This window comes from Calypte anna, chromosome 1 (genome assembly GCF_003957555.1).
Source record: "Calypte anna isolate BGI_N300 chromosome 1, bCalAnn1_v1.p, whole genome shotgun sequence".
NCBI classification, from domain to species: Eukaryota; Metazoa; Chordata; class Aves; order Apodiformes; family Trochilidae; genus Calypte; species Calypte anna.
In genome coordinates, this window is record NC_044244.1 from 188,860,349 (window position 1) to 188,873,492 (window position 13,144).

Below are 13,144 nucleotides of genomic sequence, written 5' to 3' on the forward strand. Positions count from 1 at the left end.
TGCTCCATGCTTCTGTGCTGACAATTTTTTCTAAGTCGTGGTGGAGAAATTCAGCAAAATGAGGGCAACTGTAACCCGCACTTAGCATTAGCAACGCAGGGAAAAGGGTGTCAATATTTCATCCTTTAACAACAAAACTAGAAGGCTGATCTATAACTGCCATGTGGTTATCATACTGATTAGCTCAAAGAGCATGTCCACATCACTAATATAAATTTAGCTGAAAATATCATGACAGATCCAAAGCTTCAGTCTAGAATAAAATTTTAAGTATTATGATAGACAGAACAAGGACAAGCTGCTACTCATCTTAATCAAGTTCTGAATTAAACAGGGGGTTTGATCTTATTACTGTAGTCATCTATCTATTTGTACCTTCAGTAGGGAAAAGGAAGCTACAGAGAGGTTTTCAGTAGACTCTCTCTTGTTCATCAATAGCAAAAGTCCTTACAGAAAGGCTTAGGCATTTACACAGGTTGTGTTTGCTGTGCTCATTTTCCAAACAGCTAGACTTGGAAGCTAGGGGAATCTGGGTCAGCTGAGATGCTGCAGTCCTTGAAGTGGCTTGTTTGTGTAAATTACTCATAAAATCTGGATTCTCAAAACTCAGCTGCATTTACACATTTATATACTCTTATTTTTATTTCTCTATTTTTTAACAACATTTATTGATGTCTTCCTCTGGAGGTTTCTTAAGAGGGAGGCAAAAGTATTTTACTTTTTCTATTTTTTACAAGTAAGTTGGAAAATTCAATAGTACTTCATGTCTCTTGCCAAGCTCAGTAATTACACAAGCTACAGCAAATATTTAAAGAAAAGAAACACTTTGTTTTTCTCATTGTCAACTTTGTTGATAATAATAAAAGAGTCAGAAGATATGAAAAAAACATGAAATGAGAAATATGGATGGAGAAATTGAAAAATGAATTAGCATACCATTTTATTCCTGCAGGATACCTTCCCTTTTTAAGGGAAACCTTCAAATCTGGGGAAAAAGTTTTTAGGAAAAACTACAGATTAGAAGTGGTTTATGACTTATCTTGTTATCTAAAAAAAACCCTGAAATGGGCTATTGGATTTGAGGAAATGTCCTGGTTGTCTCTGTCAGTCTTAATTCCAATGGAACAGAAGTATCTTTAATAAACCACTCATTGTAAATTAAGGGACTGTAATTTTCCAGATTTTTTTTTAAGTACCTCTCTCTAAAATTGTCTCCCAGTCAATAGTAGAAATATATCCAAAATGGTTCTGCATATATTTTTTTTTATTTTGTGATAAGGATTTGTCTATTCCCCTTCAAAGAATGCTCCTTTGCTGGAGAGCCATATAGTAAATTATAGCTATTGTTCCTTTAAGGCATTAAGTCTGAATCAAGTTTAAATCTAGAGCACTCCCTGATTCTTCCCTGCATTTCCAGATTGCTGCCTCTCTCTGTGTTGCCAGTGTTTAAATCACCTGTACCCCTATTTGAGGCTGGCCTCAAATCCTGTCCTCATCTGCACTGGGAAAGGTTGAAACCTGCTACTCTGGGAGGGGGACTGTTGCAAAGGGCAATGAGAGATACTGGTTTTCTTTCCCTGTCCTACAGCTGTCCCTGGAGGTCACAGCCCATGTCTGCCTTTTTCTGCTGGAGTTCCCTCAGTAATCACAAAGCTCTGAAGGTGCATAAGAAGTTTGCACCCAAGTAAGGTCCTCGAGTAAGGGCAAAAGGGATACGAATGATGACATATGTATTTTCCTCCCTACCTTGCTGTTATTTAAAGTTGGTGATGATTCTACTTATCTGAGGTGATAGATTACCTGCAGGGAAAACACAGGGGATGCTGGTCCCTTTTTAGATGTTTCTATAGGTTCAGTATTAATCAACTGAACTTCCACATTCTTTTCCTTTAAATGCTTCTTCATCACTGCTTCATTGACCTCACTTAATGTCCTCTCCAATTAACACAGATGTCAAAACATTTCTTCCAGTGCTCACTTTTAAATTCTTTCTTTTCCTATTTTTACAAAATTTCTCCTGGTTTAACTACTTTAAATATATTCCCCTGCTTTTTCATATTATTTCCTCTCAATATATTTTCTTCTTGGCAGTTATCATAGCCCTTCACTGCTATATTCTCTGAGCAGCATTAAGCTTCCAATACAAAAGGATAATCAGAGACTCTGTGCAATTTACCACTACATAAAAATGGTCTTATTTAATCTCTGGTAATAAGCACTTTATTCTGTTTCTATATTGAACATCTTAAATGGAAAGCACAAAAGATCCACAACTGAAGTATTTTTAAGAAAATCATTCAGAATGCACTCATTTAAAAACACCCAAAAATCCAAATCTGTGGTAGTGAAGTGTTGTTTGAATGAAGAAAAGTGTGGCAATTAATAAAAACAGACATATAATCAAGCTCTATTGCACAAGAAGCTACCACACACCAGCTAAGTATCAATATAGGCTGGAGGCTGTCCAATTCTATTACCACAATTGGGTCATTCATGCAAATCTCAGTAAAGCAGATTCGTATTTCAGAAATCTCAGATACCAAATTATTTCTCTTCACAACACAGTAAGTGTCTATTGTACCTCAGTTTGTTCCAGGACATCCAGGTGTGGCTGTTGGCCATAGACTTCTTTCCTGCAGGTATTACAGCAAGTTGAGCATGAGTGTAGTCACCATTGCAGTGACTACAGCTGATTGGACTGAGGTGATTTCCCCTATAATATAAAGTAGTGTCAATAGTTGTCTTTTTACTGTATGTGACAATGTTCAGAAGCTTCATGAATCATATAGATCAAGTAGCCTAAATATGGCACAGAAGCTGTTTTTCAAGTCATTGAAATTTCTACATGCAGTAAAGAGCTTGCTGTTCCTGCAAGGTCATTGTTCATGGTGGAGAGGGGGGAATGACACACTACAAAACAAATAACCCAAACTGCAACTTTAGTTTCTGCAAAAATAAAATATTTTTTTCCCTGCTCTGAAATGCATAACTTGAAAATGGTGTCTTCCACTCTGTCTAGATATTGCTTGTCCAAAGCAATTATCATTTGAAATTTGAGCAGGAAAAAAAGAAAAAGAAAAAAGTAAGATTCTAATTATCAGTTATTTAGCTGGTCAATTGCTGCTTTTCCTCTTTGTTTTTTTCTAAATCTTCAGAAACTGATAAAGGTCTGTCATTATTTTTTCTTTTCAACAGAAATTTGATGAATTCAAACCAGATGAAAAGCAATCTTTAATTAATTTTTCTTTTGCAGCAGTGCAGTGCATAATGAAACTCTGTCTTCTTTTCTGGGTGTAGAGTTCATATTCAGAGGATGAAGTTTTTTGCTCACTGTCACATGGTCACAACACTCCATACTGTATCAAATGCAAGTACAATTTTGTTTTCAAGGGTTGTTTTTAAGCCTCTACTTTCTTCCCTGAGATAAAATTCAGCACATGAGGAAAAAATCAGTGGAAGTAGGATGCTACAACTTAAAGGTGCTGCTCTGTTTGCTTTGCCAGATCTTTTTGATTCTGTAGAAGGCAGGAGTGGCACAGGGTGTGTGTGCTGTTGGGCTGCTCACAGTGTCTTAGTCTGTTGGTGTCCACTTTGGTCACATCCAGACAGCACACTGGGAAGAGGCAAAAAGCAAAGTGTCCAGGCAGGGCTGGCTCCAGGGCAGTCTTCTGGGCATCTCAGTGCCAATGAGAGGGGGGTCAGGACAGACACACTGTGTGGCTCCCAGGTGCCTTGGATCCATCTCAGCAATATCGATCAGTGTTCGCCAGGCTACATGATCCATCTTCCCCTTCTCTCTCTTGATTGAAAATCATTCAGAGGAGAGTTATTAAGGCCAAAGGAAATGCATGTTGACTCTAGGAAAGGCGATGCAGAATAATTACTCAGGACCTGTCATTTTAAATGTTCCTTATGCTGTTTTTAATGGTCCTGAATTTCAGGGAGGGGGAATGGTTACAAAGTGGTTGGATATGCTAATTACTGAAACTACTTATTAAGGCCTGAATAAGGATGAAAAGAATGACCATCAGGAAATAGATAATTAATGACGCTAGATTAATTATTACAAAACAATTTTAATTCTAAAACAGCTCAGGTCTTCTATCAATCATCCTTTTCTCATTCACTTTTCTGTTTTGATCCACACACACATTACTCACATGGCCTGAAGCAGGTCCTTTGTCACACCTACTCTGCAGTCCCGAGGGTGTTTGCGGAGTGAGAACTGCATGAGGAAAGAAACCACAACAGTAAATGCAGCACAGAGTGGGAAAAATAGGTTGGTTCTGCCAGGCTTGTGACACACACTCATTTTCAGACTCCTAATGCATATGGTTCTACTACACTTGCCCATTAATGAATGAGAAGAGTGCATTTCAAAACCAACATTTTCCAATTAGATCTCTGTTTTTGTCAGGAAGGGGGTTGTAGCAAGCTTTCAGGGTATGACCTTTGTGCTTGTTGGAGTGCACGTGGATAAGCAGATTTGCAAGAAATTTGGTGATTTCACATTCTCTGTAGCTGCAAAATATAAAAATGGAAATAAAAATGAAACTATTTTAAAAAAACTAATTTCAAAGGCATTTTCATTTGCAAAGGTCCTTTCATAATGAAAGTTAAAATAGTTTATATATGAAACTTAAATCCTATTTTGGAAATAAGATACAAAATTCCACATGAAAAAATGGAAACACATAGTTTCTGATGTTCTTAACTAGTGTTTTACAACCACTTTTATTATAGGTTTCAGACACTAATTTTTAGAAATCTAAAAATATTTTAAAAGTTCTAGTGAAGTTTTTCTGTCTAACTCTTCTCCTTAGACATCTATTAGCAAGCAACTAGAGCTGCCTGAGAATTTATATGAGCTTTAGGAAAAAGCCTGAGACCAGTTCTGCACTTCATGTGGTCCCCTGAGCAGTCACTGAGCAGCAGAGGCTCTGAGCTGATCCTGAGCCCGTTGAAGCGTATGAAAACCTGCCCAAATAATTGCAGCTGGCTTTGATCAGAATACAGAATAAAAGCCAATGCTAAACAAAGAATAAAAATGTAAAAAAAAAAAAAAAAAAAAAATGGAAAAAGATGAAAAGAAAAAAATTGTAAAAGAAAAGAAAAGAAAAAAAATCAAATATTTACTTTGCAGTCAGGTTAGCCACAGACTGAATTTACTGGTGGAGGTCTGATTCCTGGTTCCTTGACTCTTCCCTGCATTTCTACTGGTACCTCTCTCCTAACAGACCTCCACCCATGATGCAGCTTGGTCCATATCTCAGAACATGAGCACGATGTGTTCAAACTGCATCACCTATGAAGCACCAATGTGCTACAGGAGACAGCAGTTTATTTTTTAACTGTCTCAGGTGAAAGTATCACAGCTCCATTCAACAGATGTAAATAAATTGCTTTGACTTTTCTAAAATCAAAAACTCCTTGAAAAAGTAGGTATATTTCCTTTTCTATCTTTTCTTCATATGAGAAGTTTTTTAAACAGGCTGTGATCTAAAAAACACACTTTCTTGATGAAAAGCAGCTAGAAAATATGTAGGGAGGACATTGTTACTGTTCTTGTTAGATTATGTTTATGATATTGATGATAGCAACCCATGAACTGAACTTCCATGTAGTGAGTGGCTTGTACCTGTACTGCACATTCTAGTTGCAGTTAATTTCTTTTATCTCTAAAAAGTGATAATAAAATCATAGATTCAAAATCATAGAATGATTTGGGTTGGAAGTCACCCTAAAGATCACCTAGTTCAAACTTCTCTGCATGGGCAGGGACACCTTCCACTAGACCAGGTTGCTCAAGGTCCCATCCAACCTGGACTTGAACAACTCCAGGGAGGGGGGAGGCACAACTTCCTTGGGCAATCTGTGTCAGTGTCTCACCTCCCTCAAATTAAAGAATTTCTTCCTAATGCCTAATCTAAATCTACCCTCTTCAAGTTTTAGACCATTTCAGCTTTTCCACTCACCAATGTAAAAAGCCCTACCCCAGCTTTCTTGGCGGCCCCCTTCAAATAAGGTCTCCTTGGAGTCTCCTTTTCTCCAGGCTAAACAACCCCAACTTCCTTTGCCTGTCTTCACAGGGGAGGTGCTCCAGCCCTCTGATCATTTTAGTGGCTCTCCCTTGGACATGTTCCAGGAGCTCCATGGCCTTCTTATCCTGGGGACTCCAGAACTGGACAGGGCTACAGGTGGGCTCTAACAAGAGCAGTGGAAAGGGGGAGAATCACCTCCCTTGACTGCTGTCTGTGCTTCTTTTGATGCTGCCCAGTACCTCGTTGGCTTTCTGAGCTGCAGATGCACACTGATGGCTCATTTTGAGCTTCTGGTCCACTACCACCCCCAAGTCCTTCTCCTCAGGGCTGTCCACAATCTTTTCTGCTCCCAACTTGTATTCATGCATGGGATTGCCTTGACCAGCTTCAGAACCTGGGTGCACTTGGCCTTGTTGAACATCATGCAGTTTGCACAAGCCCACTTTTTGAGCCTGTCAAGGTCCCTCTGGATGGCATCCCTTCCCTCCAGCATGTTGACTTTGTCACACAGCTTTGTGTCATCAGCAAACTTGCTGAAGGTGCACTTGATTCCACTGTCCATGTAGCCGACAAAGCTGTTAAACAGCACTGGTCTGAGTACTGACCCTTGAGGAACACCACTCCTCACACGTCTCCATTTGGATGCTGAGCCACTGATCACAACTCTTTGGGTGCAACCACCCAGACAGTTCCTTATTCACTGAGTGGTCCATCCATCAAATCTGTGTTGTTTCAGTTTAGAGATCAGAATGTCATGTGGAACAGTGTCAAATGCTTTGCACAGGTCCAGGTGGATGACATCTGTTGCTCTGCCATTGATCACCGAGGCTGTGACCCCACCAAATTAGCCAGGCAATATTTACCCTTAGTGAAGCATCAATCACCCCTTTGTTATCTGCTTACCTTAGCAGAGCCTTCAGGACTATCTGCTCCATGATTTTGACAGACACAGATGTGAGACTGCCTGGCCTGTTGCTCCCTGGGTCTTCTTTTGTTCCATTTTTGAAAATGGGGTTTATGTTTCCCTCTTTCCAGTCAGTAGGAACTTTACCAGACTGCCATGACTTTTCAGATATGGTGGACAGTGGCTTTGCAACTTCATCTGCCAGTTCTTTCAGGAGGAGTGGGTGAATCTCCTCAGGTCCCATAGACTTGTTCACCTCTATGTTCCACCTCCAGGTGGTCTTAAACTTGCTCTTCAAGAAATTATAGAGTTATCAAGGTTGTAAAAGACCTCTAAGATTATTGAGTCCAACCATCCAGCCTACAACCTGTAACCACTAAACCATCTACTGTAGCTCTGTTTACCCATCTTTTGAACATCTTCAGGTATGGTGCCTCCCCCACCTCCCCTGGGAGCCTGTTCCAATGCTTCACCACTCTTACCGTGAAGAAGTTTTTCCTAATATCTAGCTTGAACCTGCCCTGGTGAAGGTTTACTTAATTTCCTCTTGTCCTATCACTGGTCACCAGAGAGAAGAGGCCAGTGTCTGTCTCACTACCACCTGCTTTAAGGTAGTTCAGGTAGTTGTAGAGATCAATGAGCTCTCTCCTCTCAGCCTCCTCCTCTTCACCAAACTGAGCAGCCCCAGTTGCCTCAGCCTCTCCTCATAAGGCCAATTCTCCAGACCCCTAATCAGCTCAGTTGCCCTTCTCTGCAGCACCTCTATGTCCCTCTTTTACTGTGGTGCCAAAGCTGCACACATGGTGCAGCGGCACCTGGGAAGGTGAGGGAGACTAGGAAGGGATTCCCCTGCCACCCCAGGGTGGACCTGTTTCCATTCACCTCCATCACTTTGGTTCTCTCCCTCTGCTTGGTGAGTGGAGGGCAGGGGAGTCTTCTGCTTCTTGTGGCACCTCCACCTGCTGCCTTTGCCTCAAGGATGGCAGATTCTGGCTCCACCAATCTATCTCCCTTTCATATTCCCAAATACTCTTCAACTTCTCCACTTCCTCTTTCAGTTCTATCACCAGACTGAGCAGGTCACTCACCTGGTTGAAGTGTACACAGGTGTTGTGACTGCTTTCCTCTGGTGTGAGCTATGGGCAGCCCAACCCCTGGACAGCCCTGTGTCACTGGGGCAGCTCAGCTACAGGTTTCTTAGCCATGGCTTTGGAACAAGTGTGTACCATAGCTAAGTGACTTTCTGTGAGGGAAGACTGTAGCTGACTATACATTAAATACTGCTGTACTATGCGTTAAATCCCATCATGTTCTCCCATAGCAAAGGAGACCCCCTGGACTTGTCTGGGCAAGTCATGCCAGCTCTGGTAGCTGGCGGTACACAGGGCTAAAGTAGCCAAAATTTATGTCCAATGACCTCTAGCTCTAAACAGAAGGATCAGGATTTCTTCTGTTCACAGCTCAGAACACTGCTGAGACAGTTTTTGGAGCAAATAGAGAATTTAATCCAGATTTTGATGTCTGAGGCTGACCCCTTAACCCCTTCTGGCATTCCATCCCTTTCACTGAAGGATGACCACTGTCCTTTTCCCCCTAAAGAATAAGAAATTGCAGAATAAGAATAAGAAGTCCCTTTTTAGTGCTTTGGGAACCTTCACTGAGTATATATGGATTTCATTACTGTGACTATGTTGTAGTGTGATAGCTGGTGATATCATCCTTCCCCTAACATGCAATGCATTCCAGTATTATTATGCCTAATGTAATGCCAGCAGTTTGGAAATGCTGGATGAGACATCAGGGCCTACTAATGCATTTTCCAGCTGTCTGTCTCACTCTCTGTTTCTCCTGTTGTATTTTAAGCAGATAAGGAAAAGGGAAAGAGGCTTTAACATTTCTGTCTTTGACACACTCTGCTTAGAGGAGTTTACAGAAAACATATAAATGCTTACAAATGAGGGGTGATTCCCTTATAGTCCAACTGATGCTGCCACCCTGCCCCAGGCTGCCTTGCAGGGATGCGGTATCACATAGCATGAGAGCTGCTTTCATCCCAAGCTGCATCTGTGCAGCAGCAGTGCCTCACAGTGCCTCACAGTGAGCTCACCAGACTCCAAGGCATTGGCATTTTCAGCCCAACTTGATAGTAATTGGAAAATGAACACTTTGCTATGGTAAGTGTTTGGCAACCAGTGTGCTACATGCAGACCTTCCTCTGTCCCTTCCACAGTCCAGGATCCTATCTTCCCTCACCATGGGGTAACTGTGACAGGGCTGTAACTACTCTGTGTCAGAATATACACAGCAACTCGAAATAAAAGCTTTAGGTAAACCAAATATCTCATTAGAGACCTTCTAAGATGGAATATGTAGCCAGACCATTGGATGCTTAATAGCAATCGATGGATCTGCTCTTTTTAAATTAAAGTAATTGTCCATTGCTGTGCAGTGGCATCTTGGTAGATATCCTTTTTTCTGCATCAGTGAAGTCAGTTCTCTTCTGGCCTAATCCCTAAGTGACACTTTTCCAGTATGAGGGATGTCATACTGGATGTCCCAATGACTGGAAACATACCATTAAAGAGGATGAAAACAGCTTCCAGTCTTAACATATAAAACCAAAAACAAATAGGGAAAAAAAGCATTTGGTTACTTCTGTATTTCGTGCAATTAATTCATTTAGGATTTCTTTTCTTCTTTGCAGTAATCACTGTGTGGTTACTGTGGTTACTGAGCTCCAATAATAGAGTTTGCAAATCAGCCTGTATATTACACAGTGGTGAACTTGAAAGTGGGAGAAAAATGACAAATGGCTATTTATATTTAACAGATTGTCTATTTTTTTATCTACGTACTGAGAGAACCGCGATTTTTAAAACACAAGCCCATGAAGATATCATGTGGAATACGGCAGATGAAAGAGGTGAGAAGAAAATACATTGGGTCAATAACACAGATGCAGCAAATCCTGAATTTGAGGTCAAGGTTCAGAATCGAGGTTATATATCCATTTATTATAATTACCTAAACCTTTTTCCTGCCATTATTTTTTTTCCCCCTAACCTCTTTCCTTCCTTACATTTAAGCACTGCTTTGGCATTTGGAGGCTGACTTCAGGTTTAATGACCAAGCAGCCTTCTGGCAAAGGCTTTGGGCAAATGTAGCAACTTCTTTTTTTTTTTTTTTAATTTTATTTTAACTTCATTTTGTGGACACACTTGAGTAATTTTTCTCATCTCACTAGATCATGTTTCTGGTGGCTAATTAGTGAATTTAGTGAATTTAGCTTTTTCTACCTTCTGAAAGATAAATTGCATTTCAGTGTCAGGGAAAGCAGAAGCATTTCAGCAGTGACTGGTCTCCAATGCATTTGAAACTACCTCAAAATCTTTATATTCTGCTGTTGTATCACTCTAGACAACACACAGGTTATATTTGAGTATATTTATAGATATCTTAATTTTATAGACAGAAAATTATTTTGCTTTCACTGTCTATTAATTCATGGCTACCTCTTTTTTGGAGAGAGAGATTTCCATGTGAATACAGTTAATGCCACTGTTTTTGAAAACTCCATAGTAACTACTAGCTATGTTATTAAAAGGAACATGAATTGTAAAAATGAGTGCTTTCGAATATGTAACCTAAATTAATACAGATCTGGATGTTGCTTAATGCCAATGAGAAATATATATATGGAATTCCTTAATTTTCTTTGCTCTTCTATGTGCTTTGACCACATCCTCACGGCCACAGCACATCATTTCAAGATCCACATAGCATCAATTCATCACTTAATTTTTTTCTCACATTGGCTTATTGTGAAAATCTAACTAGCTTATTAGAATTATTTTTAATGCCTTTACCTCAATTTAACACAGACATGCCTGTGGCCAACATTTCTGTATCTATATTCTCCATGAAACAATAAGGAAATGTGGGGCCTGCTTAGTCATCTGTAAAAATTTGTTTAATTTAAATTGAATAAACTGATCTGCATTAAAATTATAAAGGATAGAGACAAGTAATGAAGACATCCAAAAGCTCAGTTAAAATATATGAACACTAAATTTCACCTACTGTTAATGGTCACAGCTTTATCATTTATCATATTTATGTGATCAGCTAGCTCTTCAGCAGAGTTCATCTTTTTGGTTTGTGTGCACAATGAATTCCTCTTCTTTCCAACAAGACAGAGTTGGCCAAATGACAGTGTTGCCCAGTTCCAGAGGGATATCTTTAAGCTATTAAAGCACAGTCATTTAAAAACAACAAAAAAAAATTTGTTAAAAAATCAAGCCAGAATTTTCCTCTTCCTTCCTACTTATTATGGTGTTTTCTTCAATAGACTACATTGATTAAAGGCTAAGATACACCTATCTTTCTCTGGCATCAATACAGCTGCAAGTTTACCTCAGAGATTGTGCACATTTCTACACTCTCCAAAGCCTCACCTATTACGACATTTTACTTTCCATTAGATCATAAAAAAGCTTTCTGTTACTTACAAGTTCTCATGTAGAATCTCCAAACTTTGTCTCATAACACTTAGAACATTTGGGAAGAATATCTGAAGCATCTGCTTTACAAGTGAGTTTCAAATTCTTCCTTTTTTTTTTTCTTTGCTGTACAATCTACAAAATACTCCCCAAAAAGACAAGAATTAATCCTCAGATATACTAAACCTTATAGTTTACAAAAGTGGTCTTGTCATTTTCTTCTCCTGAGTTCTATCTCCTTCTATTATATAGTCCAATCTTTGAGCATGCTTTTGGATGGAGATTTTGTCATGTGTTTGCACAGCACTTGGAAAAATAGAATAAAGGTCTGCAGCTATGATTACTTGAATGGGACTCATCTAACCAAGGATATATTCCTGCAGTGGAGACACCTGCATCCCAGGCAATTTCTTGAGTTTCACTTACATTTACTACCAATAAACCTTTTGGGGTTTATGACCCAAGACCATATCTTTTGTACACAATTAAATTTGCAATTAACTATGATATTAAGTACTGCAGATGCTTATTTGAAATGAACTATGAGTGATAGGGTCAACCAGTGCAGTTTCCACTATCACAGGAGGTCCTTCTTGACTTGATTTTTCCATTCTGGGTTTCTATAAGCATTACTATGCTTTATATGTCACTTGATTCAACTATATGACTTATTTATTCCAATAACCACATATGAAACCTTGTTTCATAAGGTACAGGCCTAGCCAAAGCACCTAGAGTCAGATGACACCTTGGATTTACCCTGTGAAATTTCCTTTCTCTATTCCACTGACTTTAAGTAATAGCTAGTTATTTTTCAGCAGAGGCTTCATTTCAAGCTGTGTCCAACATGGCAATTGCTTTTCCACTATCTTAAAAGATCTCGATGCCAGGCTGTTTTCTTTTTAGAACTACATTTTTTCATATAACTCCAATAAAATTACCAAACACTCTAAAAATTACATGTGTAAGACTGGACTTCTCATCTAAGGGTTTGAGACCCTCGGTGGGTTTGGGTGTAAAAGACACTAAGAAATTTCAGACATATTTATTGTCTGGAGGAGCCATTTCTGACATTCACTGGCAAGTAAAGTAAGAGAATCCACATCTCCTACCTTTAGAGACTAAGATGAATTAGGATTGTGGATGCTTTAAGTATCTTTCTAAATTCAATCAAGAAACTGTCAACAGGAAATTCCCTGGGATAACTGTGATCTTCATAGCTGAAGAGACTTCATAAGATGCATAGCATCTTCCACTGACCAAGGGATAAGCTCCGAAATCAGGCAGGATAATTCTCCTCAGTCCCTGAACTGAGGCAGGATAAACATGGACAAGGATGTAAGCATTATAAATGTCTTAAAACTATTTATTCTTTAATTCTGTTAATTGAGACATGACATATGGAAGTGCAATGGGAACTCTATTTACCTTTAAAAAGTACACTTATTTCTGGAATGTTCAGTATTTTTTTCAGAGGACTTCCTCTTCCTCTTATTTCTACTTGATTATGCTAATTTATAATAATTAAATTTTCTTATTAACAGTTATTTTGGTAATAACATCCACACCAGATGCTACTTTATGTTCTTCCTGCTTTGTTGGGGTTTTCTTCTGTGTACTAGCACCTTCTATACATTGCAGGTATAATGTTAAGCCTGCACCTCTTAAAAATTGTTATTCTCACTGGAATTAACATCAGC